Consider the following 14,474-nt stretch of genomic DNA (forward strand, 5'->3'; position numbering starts at 1 on the left):
AGGGGCCAGCCGCTGAGATTTAAAGGGACAGATGCCCTTTTTTGGACTCAATGATATGGGCTCGTGGGGGTAGTTTCGTAAGGGGTTCGTCCTTCTCTGCCAAAGAGTGCTGGTACCTCGCCAAATTACAGCACTGAGTTAAAGCAGTTAAAGCGGTGGGTTGCTGTGAGTTTTCCCGGCTGTATGGACATGTTCCAGAAGCATTCTCTCCAGACGTTTCGCCCACATCTATGGCAGGCATCCTCAAAGGTTGTGAGGTTTATTGGAAACTAAGCAAGGGAGGTTTATATATCTGTGGAAGGTCCAAGGTGGGAGAAAGAACTATTGTCTGTGGTAGGCAAGTGTGAGAATCTTGTAATTAATCACCTTGATTAGCATTTAATGGCTTTACAGTTTCAAGGCCTGGCTGATTCCCACCCAGTATCTTCCACAGATATATAAAGCTCCCTTGCTTAGTTTCCAATATACAGTAGAGTCTCACTTATCCAACATAAACGGGCTGGCAGAACGTTGGATAAGCGAATATGTTGGATAATAAGGAGGGATTAAGGAAAAGCCTATTAAACACCAAATTAGGTTATGATTTTACAAATTAAGCACCAAAACATCATGTTATACAACAAATTTGTCAGAAAAAGTAGTTCAGTACGCAGTAATGCTATGTAGTAATTACTCTATTTACGAATCTAGCACCAAACTATCACGATGTATTGAAAACATTGACTACAAAAATGTGTTGGATAATCCAGTACGTTGGATAAGCGAGGCTTGGATAAGTGAGACTCTACTGTACCTCATAACCTCTGAGGATATCTTCCATAGATGTGGGTGAGAGAATGCTTCTGGAACATGGCATACAGACGGAAAACTCACAGCAACCCAGATAATGTAGATTTTATTCAGCTGTGTGTGGAAGATTGGTTTCTAATTGGTTTGTATTAGGCTAAATCTACACTGCCTTATATCCTAGGATCTGATCCAAGATTATTTTCTTATCCCAGATTATCTATCAGTGTAGTCTCATATAATCCAGTTCAAAGCAGATAACCTGGGATCAGATCCTGGGATATAGGGCAGTGTAGCTCCAGCCTCTGTTAGTGAGAAAAGAATGGCTTCAGACTCAGAGTCCTTCCAAGCTTCTCTGCATTTTCCTAATTGCCTTTGACAGATTGAGGAAAATCACTTTCTCTTCTATGTTTTCTTTTCCAAATGGGAACCCAATGGATCATCCAAATCTACCTTCTTTTTATCAGGCAGAAATGTAAAATCACAGTGCTATACAACAGATCAGACAATGTTAGATGCAAGCTCTGAAATCATTTCACTGATTATTTGAAGTCTGGACTTGCCCGTCAAGATTTGGTTGACAATTCATCAGGCAGTAATGGCAAAGATGCTTTTGGCAATCTTTGAAACTAGTTTTGCTGATGCAGTGTATTAGAGGCCATAGGTCTATCATGGAGCAGAAAAGGAGAGTCTCACCCAGTTATTGTATAAATTACTTAATTATTCGTTTTGGGATAATCATAGAATCTTAGAGTTGGGAGAGACCACAAGGGCTGTTTAATCCAATTCCATGTTATGCTGGAACACACAAAGCACTTCCAATAGATGACCATCCAGCCTCTGCTTAAAAACCTCCAGAGCAGGAGACTCCATTGCACTCTGAGGAGGTAGCATATTCCACTGCCAAACAGCTCTTACCATCAGGAAGTTTTTTCTAATGCTTAGGTGGAATCTCTTTTCCTGCAATTTGAATCAATTGTTCCAAGTCCTAGTCTCCAAAGCAGCAGGAAGCGAGCTTTTCCCCTCCTCTATGTGAAGTCCTTTAGGATATGTCAACAGGGCTACCACGTCCCCTCTTGGCCTTCTCTTCTCCAAGCTAAACATACCCATCTCCCTCCTGAGGCTTGTCAGGAGAGAGATCCTGGGGCCTGTCTTCCAAACTTTTAATCATTTGAGTCTCCCATCTCTGAACTAGTCAGCTTGTCAATAGCCTTCTCGAATTGTGGTGCCTAGAACTGGTCACCACAACCAGGATCCCAGTAGAAAACATCATTGCCAATGTCGAATCAGCAATTTACCGGCTCCGTGAGGAAGAAGCAGAGGAGGTAAGAATGGAAACAGCAAGGATCCTGAGAAAGGCAGAACTTCCCCCCAGCAACATAACGAGGAAAGAAAGACAGGCCATCAAAGATCTCAACTCAGATCCAGAAATCATCATTCTCCCAGATGACAAGGGGAATGCCACAGTAATCATGGAAATAGAACAATACAAATTAAAAATCAGACAACTTCTGGATTCCACAATATTCAAGAAACTAAAACAAGACCCAACTAACAAAATTACCAGAAAAACTAACATTCTGATCAAGAACTCCTCCATTAACTTCGACATACACCAACAGCTGTGCAAATCAGAAGCCCTCCCACTCAGGCTTTACGGACACCCAAAAATCCACAAGGACTCCATCCCACTCAGACCCATTGTAAGTGCCATTGGATCGCCGACTTACAACCTGGCAAAATTTCTGGCTACACAGCTACAAATCCATGTTAGGCTCACTGCACACTATATCAAGGACTCAACACACTTCATAGAAAATATCAGCAACCTCATGCTAAGCACCAAGGACATCTTGATCAGCTTCGATGTGGTGTCCCTATTTACTAAGGTCCCGGTAGCTGACACCCTCACACTAATCAAACAAAACTTTCCAGAAGACATCACAGCCCTGTTTCACCATTGTCTCACGACTAGCTACTTTCAGTGGGACAATGGATTCTATGAACAGAAAGATGGAGTGGCCATGGGGAGCCCTCTCAGCCCAGTAGTAGCAAATTTCTATATAAAACACTTTGAAAAACAAGCCCTAGAAACAGCGCCAAAAAAGCCAACTGTATGGTTCAGATATGTTGATGACACCTTCACCATTTGGAGCCATGGGGAACTCCGCAAGTTCCTGGACCACCTCAACAGCATCCACCCAAACATCCAATTCACCATGGAAAAAGAAAAGGAAGGAAAACTGCAATTTCTAGATGTTCTGGTCACCCGCAAACCCAATCAACAATTGGGCCACACAGTTTACAAAAAACCCCCACACACAGATAGATACCTTCATAAAAACTCCAGCCATCACCCAAGTAAAAAAAGAAGCACAATCAAAGCCCTGACAAACCGTGCACAAAGAATCTCCGAACCTCAGCTCCTCCAAGGTGAACTAAACCACCTAAACTGGCCTCTACAGGCCAATGGATACTCCACCATGGACATCAGAAGAGCTGTAAGGTCAAGAGCAAGCCAGGAGAGTAAAGAGGAACCAGAGGAAAGGTGTTCTTATCATACATCAAGGGAACCACTGACCGCATAAGCAAACTAATGAAGAAGCACAACCTACAATCTACAGACCTACAAAGAAAATCCAACAAATGCTACGGTCAGCGGAGGACAAGAGTTGTCCTCTCACCTCTGCAGGAGTCTGCCGTATACCATGCAGTTGTGGACAAGTCTACATAAGGACCACCAAACGCAGCGCCCAAACACAAGTCAAAGAACATGAAAGGCACAGCAGACTAATTCAACCAGAGAAATCAGCCATAGCAGAGCACTTGATGAACCAGCCTGGACACAGTATATTATTTGAGAACACAGAAATGCTTGACCACTCCAACTATCATGTCAGACTACACAGAGAAGGCATTGAAATTCACAAGCATGTGGACAACTTCAACAGAAAGGAGGAAACAATGAAAATGAACAAAATCTGGCTACCGGTATTAAAAAACTCAAAAATCAGAACAGTAAATAAGAAGCAACACTCTGAAAACAGAGGAGTTTCAGACATGGGAACCAGGGGCAGCTAACGACTCTGAACAAAGGATGCCCCCAGGCAGGAAGAAGCCAGGAAGCTAGTCAGTGCTAATTAAGGTGATTAACTACAACATTCACACTGGCCTCCAACTGACAAAGAGTTCTTCTCTCACCCTGGACTTTCCACAGATATATATAAACCTTCCTTGCTTAGTTTCTCCATACCTCACAACTTCTGAGGATGCCTGCCATAGATGTGGGCGAAACGTCAGGAGAGAATACTTCTGGAACATGGCCATACAGCCCGGAAAACATACAACAACCCAGAGCTTTGACAGTTACATTAACTATCAGAATTTAAGAGACAACTAAAGACCTATCTCATCCGGTAGGCATATCCAGTCAGTTTTTAAGTGTGAATTTTAAATTTCCACCAGTATTGAATATGTGTAATGTATTTTACAGAAATATGTTTCATAATGATATTTTTCTATTCTATTCTGATGCTTGCACATTTTCTGTTACTGGTCATCGACTGTAATATATATAATGTATTTTAACTATGGTGTGCCCGGCCTTTAGCCATGAAGAGAGGTGGGTAAGTAATAAAACATTATTGTTATTATTGTAGTAGTAGTAGTAGTAGTAGTAATAATAATAATAATAATAATAATAATAATAATAATAATAATTATTATTATTATTATTATTATTATTATCATCATCATCATTCCAAGCAAGCCTTTTCCAATATAAGACCCAAGAACAAACCTGAATGAAAACTGATTCACTCAGGTCTGCCCTTCCAACAGGCAACCATCCTAAATTAAAATGTTTAAAACTGATCAACTGTTGCAGTTTTACATTCCTTCCAGCGGCTCCACAGTCCCCACTGCTCCCCACTCATCCCACAAGTAAGTCATATGGTGCCATTTTACACATAAAGGGACACAGTGACACCTTAAACAATACTGGGGTGTCCTGGCCCATATATCATATGTAGTACATACAGGCATCCAAGGAACATACTATCCTTGGGCACTGCTATATCTGAGCTCATCCATGCCAAGCAGAATGTGTAAGTTTTTTTCCAACTAGGAACAGCACACCTCTTATCATAGACATCATAGTACAGTGATGGCTGGCATTCAGTCTCCCTGGCTCCTATCTCTTGGTTTGTTTTATAGCTATCCTGGCCTCTGGTTGGCCAGTCAGATAAGATTCATTCACAAATTCCTGTTTATATACACAACAATTTTCTTCCAGTCATAACAAGGTGATGTAAATCACCAAGACCTTTTGTTTCTTGGCTGCCCTCTGTCAGATTACAACAGTACTTTTTAATGTGACAACTTTTTTATTCATTATTTATAGTTATGCCTAAAGTTGCCAGTGCCTATGTTACCAGTGACATGTGCATTCCACAACAGACAAAGTTCTCTGCTTTGTATCCAATATAAACGGGCCGGCAGAACGTTGGAAAAGCAAAAATATTGGATAATAAGGAGGGATTAAGGAAAAGCTTATTAAACGTCAGATTAGGTAATGATTTTGCAAATTAAGCACCAAAACATGTTTTACAACAAATCGATAGAAAAAGCAGTTCAACACACAGTAGCATTATGTAGTAATTACTGTATTTATAAATTTAGCACCAAAGCATCGCAATGTATTGAAAGCATCTATATATATAAAAATGTAATGTGCATTTTACTATGGAGTAAACAACAAAACCACTGAACCAAATCACACCTTTTGGCTACAAAAGACATAGTCATCCAAAATATGTCTTTCAAACAAAAAAAAACCTAGAAAAATAAAGTCCAAATTAGACAACCAGGAAAAGCTGTTTTTTCCCCTAGCTGCCAGTTAGAAGGGTAGGCCCCGCCCACTTCATCTCCTAGCAACCTACTCAGCCATTATGGAGCTCAGGGCCTCTTCACTCAGGCTTCTTCCACACTGCCTATAAAATACAGATTATCGGATTTGAACTGGAATATATGGCAGTGTAGACTCAAGGCCCTACCACATACCTATATAACCCAGTATGCCAAGGAAGATAATCCACAGTATCTGCTTTGAACTGGATTCTCTTAAGTCCACACTGTCATATAATCCAGTTCAGTGTGGATTTTATACAGCTGTGTAGAAGGGGCCTCATATAATCCAGTTCTAAGCAGATAATATAAGATTATAAATATATCTAGAATTACTGTGGCATTGTCAGGGCTTCATGGTTAAAGAGAATATTTCGGATAAAAAAATGAAAAAGAAACAAAACACTATAAAATATTATATAATCAGTTATTAGAGCGGGACATATTTATTTATTTATTTATTTATTTGCAGGCTTTATATTCTGCCTTTCTCACCCTGAAGGGGACTCAGGGCGGATCACATTGCACATATAAGGCAAACATTCAATACTATAACATAGAACAGAGACAGACGCAGGCACAGGCGGGCCTCGAACTCATGACCTCTTGGTCAGAGTGATTTGTTGCAGCTGGCTGCTAACCAGCCTGCGCCACAGCCCAGCGCAGAAACAGAACTGATTAAATCCTGCATGATACAATGGGCCAAAGACCTTGACAGTACAATTAAACTTAAGGAATGGGAAAATATGTGGAACAAAAAACTAAAATACGCTGCTTCAATAAACTTAAGAGAAAACTGGCTTAAAATGTTCCACAGGTGGTATCTCACCCGAGAAGTTGGCAAAATTCTATAGGAACGTATCAAACAAATGCTGGAGATGTGAAACAATCACCATCAGTGCTGGTTATGTAAGAAAATCCAGAAGTTCTGGGAAGAAGTTAGGAAGAGTATGGAAGAAATCCTCCAGGTCAATATTAAAATGAAACCAGAATACTTCCTCCTGAGTATCACTGACATCAAACTAGACAAAACCCAAGAGAAATTGTTCTTTTATCTAACCACAGCCGCTAGAATTATCATAGCCAAAAAATGGAGACAAAGAGAAATACCAGACATATGAATGGACTACTAAAGTACTTGAGATTATGCAAATGGACATTCTGACAGAAAGAATAAAATTAGGTCATAAAATAACAGACTGGTCAAGAGTCAAGGACTTCCTACAGAAACAATGAACACAATTAATTATAGAATCAATATGAGAAGTTAGTAAGATAATGATACTTACAAACATAAAAGATAGAAGGCAGAAACAATATAAGATGAATATGAAACATGCCTGAAAGGAGTGAATTGGAAGGCAAACACTTTTTTAATATATATATATTTTTCTTTTTTCCCCTTTTTTCTTTTTTTTCTTTTTTCTTTTTTTGCCTCTCCTAAAAATTATTTTCTACTTTTTTCCCTTTCTCCTTTTTTTCCTCATTCTATCTTTCCTATACCCACCATTGTTCTTTTCTATGTATAGAAACACTTAATAAAAACATTTAAAAAATAAAATTACTGTGGTATAACAATACAGAACAATATAATCTCTAAAATCAGAACAGTAAATAGAGAACAACACTCTGAAAATGGGAATTCCAGACAGGAAATAACCATGGCCAGCTAACACCTCCCAACAAAGAATTCCTCCAGGCAGGAAGAAGCCAGGCTTTGAAGCTGCAAGGCCATTAAATGCTAATCAAGGTGACTAGGTAAAAGGTAAAGGTTTTCCCCTGACGTTAAGTCCAGTTGTGACCAATTGCAGCATTAATACTTGCCGCCGCACTGAGACTATTCATTGCCATTCAACCTGGTCAACCAATGATTCCACAAGGTAGAAAGCGGCCAGGCTTGCAAGCAGCAAGGCTATTCAGTGCTGTTCATCCTGGCCAACTAAGATTTCCCATGGATAGAAAAAACCCAGGCTTTGAAGCCATGAGGCTACTCCATCCCATTCAACCTGGCCTAGCATGGATGCCCCTATGTAGAAAGCGGCCAGGCTTTTAAGCTGCAAGACTATTCAGTGCAATTCATGCTGGCCAAAAAATGATTCCCCTACAAAGCAAGTAGCCAGGCTTTAAAGCAGCTCTTTGATTAAGGGTGCTACTCTAGCTCACCAAACAAGGATTCCCCTAGCTATAACACAGCCAAGCATTGAAGCTGCAAGGCTATTCAGTGCAATTCAACCAGACCAACAAAGGATTAACCTTGGTAGAAGGCGGCCAGGCTTTGAAGCAGCTACACTACTCTGTACTATTGAAGCTGACCAACCAAAGATTCTGCTAGATAGCAAGCATCCAGGCTTTGAAGCATCGAGGGTATTCATTGCAATCAGGGCCGGCCGGAGATATTTTGTGATGTAAAGCGGGGGTGCTGAAAAGCGCCCCCGCCACCGGCGCCCTGGCCCCGCCCAGCGTGCCCTGGCCCCACCTCCCACGCTGCGTGGGAGGCGGGGCCAGGGCGAATAGTGAGGGGGCGGGGCCAGAGTTGGCCCCGCCCCCGTGCCCTGGCCCCGCCTCCCACGCAGCGTGGGAGGCGGGGCCAGGGCACGCTGGGCGGGGGGCGGGGCCAGAGTTGGCCCCGCCTCCCACGCTACCCCCGCTCGCCCGTCTGGCCTTTTGTAGCAGGCCAGACTCAGCGGAGGTTTCTCCAGGCCGCGATTGCGGCCTGGAGGAACCTCCGCTGAGTCTGGCCTGCTACAAAAGGCCAGACGGGCGAGCGGGGGTAACTGTCACGACCCAGGCTGCAGAGCACCAATAACCATACACAGAGGCCAGAATCTATCTAATATCTTTATTGAAGGAATATATAAAGTTAATAAAAACAAGTGTAGAAAATAGTCCAGAATTAGACCTTTCAGGAAAGGTCAGAATTAGTCCAAAAAAGCAATGTCAAATAAGAAATATTAAGGTCCAAAGTTGTAATCCAATAACCGAAACACTCACTTTGCCAAGCAAAGTGAGGGGAGATGACAAGGTCCTTTAGTCCATGAAACTTGAGCGAGGCTAGGAAATAACTTGATACTTGAAACAAGGCTTGAACGTGGAACAAGGTAACTAAGAACAAGAACAAGGTCCGTGGAATAACTTGGTAAAATCCGTGAAACAAGGCAAGGATTGATCCTGGGAAACAAGGCAAGGTCCGTAGATAAACAAAGGCTGGGAAGCAAGGCGAAGGCTGGATAGCAAGGCAAGGCTTGAGCAGGAGCGAGGCTTGAATCGGAGCGCGCTGTCCAGACACAACTCGCTCCGTAGGCTGACGAATTGACTCCGCGAAGTTACTACGCGGGCAAAACACCTAAATAGAGTCTAACTTTCCCGCCGAAGCAGTTCTCTGGGAAACAGAACCGAAAGCTAAACTCTGAGACCAGATGTGAGACTCCCCAAAGATTCTCACGAGAAGCAGTCTTAATTGGCCACATTCTTAGCTGCAATCCTCGCACTCCTGCGCGAAGCTGATTCCAAACTTCTCTGTTGTTTACAAAACTCCCGGCGCAAGAACACGGGAGAAGTAGACTCTGGGCTTGTTTGACATACTTCTGGGAGACAACTTTCCTGCAGGTGCAAGGTTCCCAGATCTGCCTGGGAAAGATCTGGCTGAGAGGAATCCAGTTCAGACTGGGAAGGTAAAAAACCCAAGTTTTCCTCCTCATCAGGAATTACAATGTCCTGAGCAGGACTACAAGGCCCATGGGTCATCACACTATCCCCCTCCTCAAGGCCCCTCCCAAACTGGGGCCCTCTCCCCGAGGCACGAGGTCGCGGTTTGGTGGGATAGGTCTGATGAAAGCGACGGGTTAGATCAGGAGCATGGACTGTGGAGGCGTCTTCCCAAGAGCGTTCCTCAGGGCCAAAACCCACCCAGTCAATGAGATATTGTAGGCGGCGGCGGTGAAAGCGAGAATCCAAAATGTCCTCAACCTCGAACTCCTCCTCCCCATCCATCAAAACAGGAGGGGGGGCCGGTTGGTCTGTATCAGGTCGCACACCATCCGCCGGAAGGAGCAGGGAACGGTGAAACACTGGGTGAATGCGCATTGAACGCGGAAGTTGGAGTTTGAAAGTCACGGGGTTTAATTGCGCCACCACTGGATAGGGGCCAATGAAACGGGCATCTAACTTCCGGCAAGGGCGGTGGGAGGGCAGAAAGCGAGTGGACAGGAAAACCCGATCTCCTACCTTGATTTCGGGGCCCGGCTGGCGATGTTTGTCAGCGTGGCGTTTATAGTCCTCCTTGGCTTGGTCCAGTTGCTGGAGCAAAAGTTGTTGCACCGCTGTGAGTTCCTGCAGCCAATCCTCTGCTGCGGGAACTTCTGAAGTTTCAATGACAGGGGGGAAGAAACGTGGATGGAAGCCGTAGTTTGCAAAGAACGGCGTTTCTTTTGTAGAAGCTTGAACTCCATTGTTGTAGGCAAACTCAGACAGTGGTAACAGAGAAGCCCAATTGTCCTGTTGATAGTTTACATAACAGCGAAGATACTGCTCCAAAGTGGCATTGGTGCGCTCCGTTTGCCCATCTGTTTGGGGATGATGAGCTGAAGATAAGCGAGAGTCTATGCCCAATAGTTTTTGTAGTGCCTTCCAAAAACGAGAGGTGAATTGAGATCCACGGTCTGTGACTAAACTCTTGGGCAATCCATGTAGTCTGAAAACATGTTGAAGAAATAGATCCGCAGTTTCTTTGGCCGTGGGGAGGCCTTCGCAGGGAATGAAATGGGCTAACTTGGTGAAAAGGTCCACCACCACTAGGATCGTGGTGAATCCACAGGAAGGTGGTAGGTCAGTGATGAAATCCGCGGAAATTATTTCCCATGGGCGAGATGGGGTAGGAAGGGGGTGTAAAAGCCCTGAGGGCTTCTCCCTTCGTATCTTGGAGCGCTGGCATACAGGGCAGGTGTTGACATATTTTTCCACATCCTTGCGGATCTTGGGCCACCAAAAATCCCTTAGGATCAAATGCATAGTTTTAAATAGTCCGAAGTGTCCTGCTGGTTTGCAGTCATGACACAGACGAAGCGCTTTTTCCCTGCCCGGTCCGGGTGGGATATAAACATGATTTCTATAGCAGAGCAGCCCATCTTTAAGCGAAAAGGGAAAATGCAGACCTTGGCGAAGTTGGTCCTGCGCCCAGGCATCTGCTTGCTGACTAGCCCTGATTTCTTGAGCACAGATGGGTCCTGGAGTAGGGGAAGTTGAACCAATGGGAATGGATTTGGTGTTCCCCACCGTGAGCGTGGCAAAGTTCTCGGGTTGTAGCAGTTGGGATTCAAAGGTCTCCTTGCGTCCTGCAGCGTATTCCGGTTTACGTGACAGGGCGTCTGCTTGCTTGGTTTGGGCTGGGGTCACATAATGGATCTGGAAGTTGAAACGTTCAAAGAATAAAGCCCAACGTTGCTGCCTCTGATTTAGTTTGCGGGCAGTTCTTAGATGTTCTAGATTACGATGATCAGTGTGGACTTCAATGGGAAATTTGGCCCCTTCTAGCCAATGTCTCCAAGTTTCAAAGGCTGCCTTTATGGCCAGTAGTTCCTTTTCCCAAATGGTGTAATTCCTCTCTGGTGTGGTTAGTTGACGAGAATAAAAGGCACAGGGGTGGAGGTGATCTCCCACCGGTTGTAAGAGTACAGCCCCAATTGCCACATCAGAGGCGTCCGCTTGCACCACAAAAGGGGTTCCAGGATTTGGGTGCTGTAGAATTGGCTGGGAGGTGAATAGTTTCTTTAGTTGCTGGAACCCTTTCTCTGCTTGATCAGTCCAGCGGAAAGGCTGCTTTCCACGGATGCAGCTAGTGATGGGGTCGGACCAGCGGGCAAAATCTGGAATGAACTTGCGGTAATAGTTCGCGAACCCCAAGAAACGCTGCACCTCTTTCTTGTTAGTTGGCGCCCGCCATTCCAATACTGCTGAAACCTTGGCTGGATCCATGGAAAGCCCTAGAGGCGAGATGCGGTAACCAAGGAAATCTACCTCTTGTAGATCAAAGGCGCATTTTTCCAGCTTGGCATAAAGTCCATGATCCCGCAATCGTTGTAACACCATTTTGACGTGGTTCTCATGTTCTGATTGTGATCTGGAAAACACCAAAAAATCGTCCAGGTAGATTATCAAGAACCTGTCTAGATAGTCCTGAAAAATGTCATTGACAAAATGCTGGAACGTTGCGGGGGCTCCGCATAAACCGAAATTCATAACTCGGGACTCAAATAATCCGAATTTGGTCTGGAAGGCGGTCTTCCACTCGTCCCCTTCCCTGATGCGAACTAAGTTGTAAGCCCCCCGAAGATCCAGCTTGGTGTAAACCTTGGCTCCTCGAAGCCGATCCAGTAGATCCGAGATTAAGGGCAGGGGATAGCTGTTCCGCTTGGTGATATTGTTCAATGCTCTGTAGTCCACCACCAAGCGTAGTTCCCCTGACTTCTTCTTCACAAACATCACTGGGGAGGCGGCTGGGGATTGAGAGGGTCTGATGAATCCCTTGCGAAGGTTTGTCTCTAGGAATTCCCTGAGAGCTTCTTGCTCTGGTTCAGTCAGGGAGTAGAGATGCCCTCGCGGAATCGGGGCCCCCTCCACCAAGTCAATGGCACAGTCATAAGGTCTATGTGGGGGTAATTTTTCTGCTTCTTTCTCATTGAATACATCCCAATACTCGGAGTACTTCTTTGGCAAGGTGATGATGGGCTCGGTGTCTGTGGCATGGCATACCTTGGCTACGAGGCAATGGTTTTGGCAGTACGGTGAAGCAAACTGCAGTTCTCTGTTGGACCAGGAGATGTTAGGGTCGTGGAGAGTCAGCCATGGAATTCCCAAAATCACAGGGAAATGGGGAACCTCGGTAACAAAGAAGGAAATCTCTTCCATATGTTCCCTTATCCACATCCTGGTGGGTTCCGACCACTGACTTACGGGGCCCGTCTTGAGGGGACGGCCGTCTATGGCTTGCACCACACGGGCATTCTTGAAATCATGATATTGTAATCCCAGAGAGTCGGCATACTCTCTATCGATGAAATTGTTGGTAGCTCCAGAGTCTATCATGGCGTGGATCATGACGGGTCCCCTTTTTGCTGACCATAATGTGACCACGAGAAGGAACAGGACCCCGGTTGGCGGCTCTTGGATGGATTTTTTGACCGGGTTGGCGAGCCTCTCTACACCCGGTCGTTGACTTCCCCCGCCGGCTGTGTGCCAGTCGGCTCAGAGGCCTTCGTCTCCGTGGAGGACGCCGCCGCAAGACGGGCGGCAGGCTTCCCTTTGGCTGGGCACTCTCTGGCGAAGTGGCCCCCGTTCCCGCAGTACCAGCAGAGGTTTAAGCGTTGACGACGGGCCTTCTCGGCGGCATCTAGTCTGGGACGCACATTGCCCAACTGCATCGGCACCTCCTCGCCTCCTCTGGGGTATGGGGTTGGCGGTGGGGGTCTCCACACCGGACGTGGCTGAACGCTGGCGGGAGCGGGGGGTTTTGCCCCGGCTCTACTGCCCTGGCCTCGAACCCACTGTTTCCTGTTGGCAATCATGACTTCAGCCCGTAGACATTGATCAATGAGTGCCTCGAGGGTCTGGGGAGGATCCACCTTGGAGATTTCTTCCAGCATTTCAATGTTGAGACCCTCCCGGAATTGTCCCCTGAGGGCTACATCGTTCCAGCCGGTGTTGTGGGCCAGCACTCGGAACTCGGTTATATACTGAGACATAGGTCTGTCTCCTTGGAAAAGACGACGGAGTTTGTGACCGGCTGCCTCCAAATTGTCCTCGATTCCCCAAGTCTCCTTGAGGTGGTCCAAGAAGTGTTGTGCTGATCTTAGGTGTGGAGAGGTTTGGTCGAACAGTGCCGTCGCCCAGCTGGCCGCTGGCCCGTCTAGAAGACTGTAAACCCATGCCACTTTGATGTCTTCTTGGGGAAACTCGGCAGCACGGGCCTCTAGATAAGCTTGACATTGGCGACGGAAGACATGAACCTTAGAAGCTTCTCCAGTAAACTTGGTTGGCAACGCCATGGCCGGGAGACGAGCTCCGCGTTCCTTCAAACCCCTTATTTCTCCATCCTGTGCATTGAGCTTATCACGGATTCGGTCCACCTCTTCCTTGTCGATGGTGTAGGTAATCGGCTGGCCGCTCGGCCCAGGTACGACTCCGGTAGACATTCTGGCCGAGGTTAATTGGTGCTTAGGGTGGCGGAGTCAAACTGTCACGACCCAGGCTGCAGAGCACCAATAACCATACACAGAGGCCAGAATCTATCTAATATCTTTATTGAAGGAATATATAAAGTTAATAAAAACAAGTGTAGAAAATAGTCCAGAATTAGACCTTTCAGGAAAGGTCAGAATTAGTCCAAAAAAGCAATGTCAAATAAGAAATATTAAGGTCCAAAGTTGTAATCCAATAACCGAAACACTCACTTTGCCAAGCAAAGTGAGGGGAGATGACAAGGTCCTTTAGTCCATGAAACTTGAGCGAGGCTAGGAAATAACTTGATACTTGAAACAAGGCTTGAACGTGGAACAAGGTAACTAAGAACAAGAACAAGGTCCGTGGAATAACTTGGTAAAATCCGTGAAACAAGGCAAGGATTGATCCTGGGAAACAAGGCAAGGTCCGTAGATAAACAAAGGCTGGGAAGCAAGGCGAAGGCTGGATAGCAAGGCAAGGCTTGAGCAGGAGCGAGGCTTGAATCGGAGCGCGCTGTCCAGACACAACTCGCTCCGTAGGCTGACGAATTGACTCCGCGAAGTTACTAC

This window comes from Anolis carolinensis, chromosome 1 (genome assembly GCF_035594765.1).
Source record: "Anolis carolinensis isolate JA03-04 chromosome 1, rAnoCar3.1.pri, whole genome shotgun sequence".
Lineage (NCBI taxonomy): Eukaryota > Metazoa > Chordata > Lepidosauria > Squamata > Dactyloidae > Anolis > Anolis carolinensis.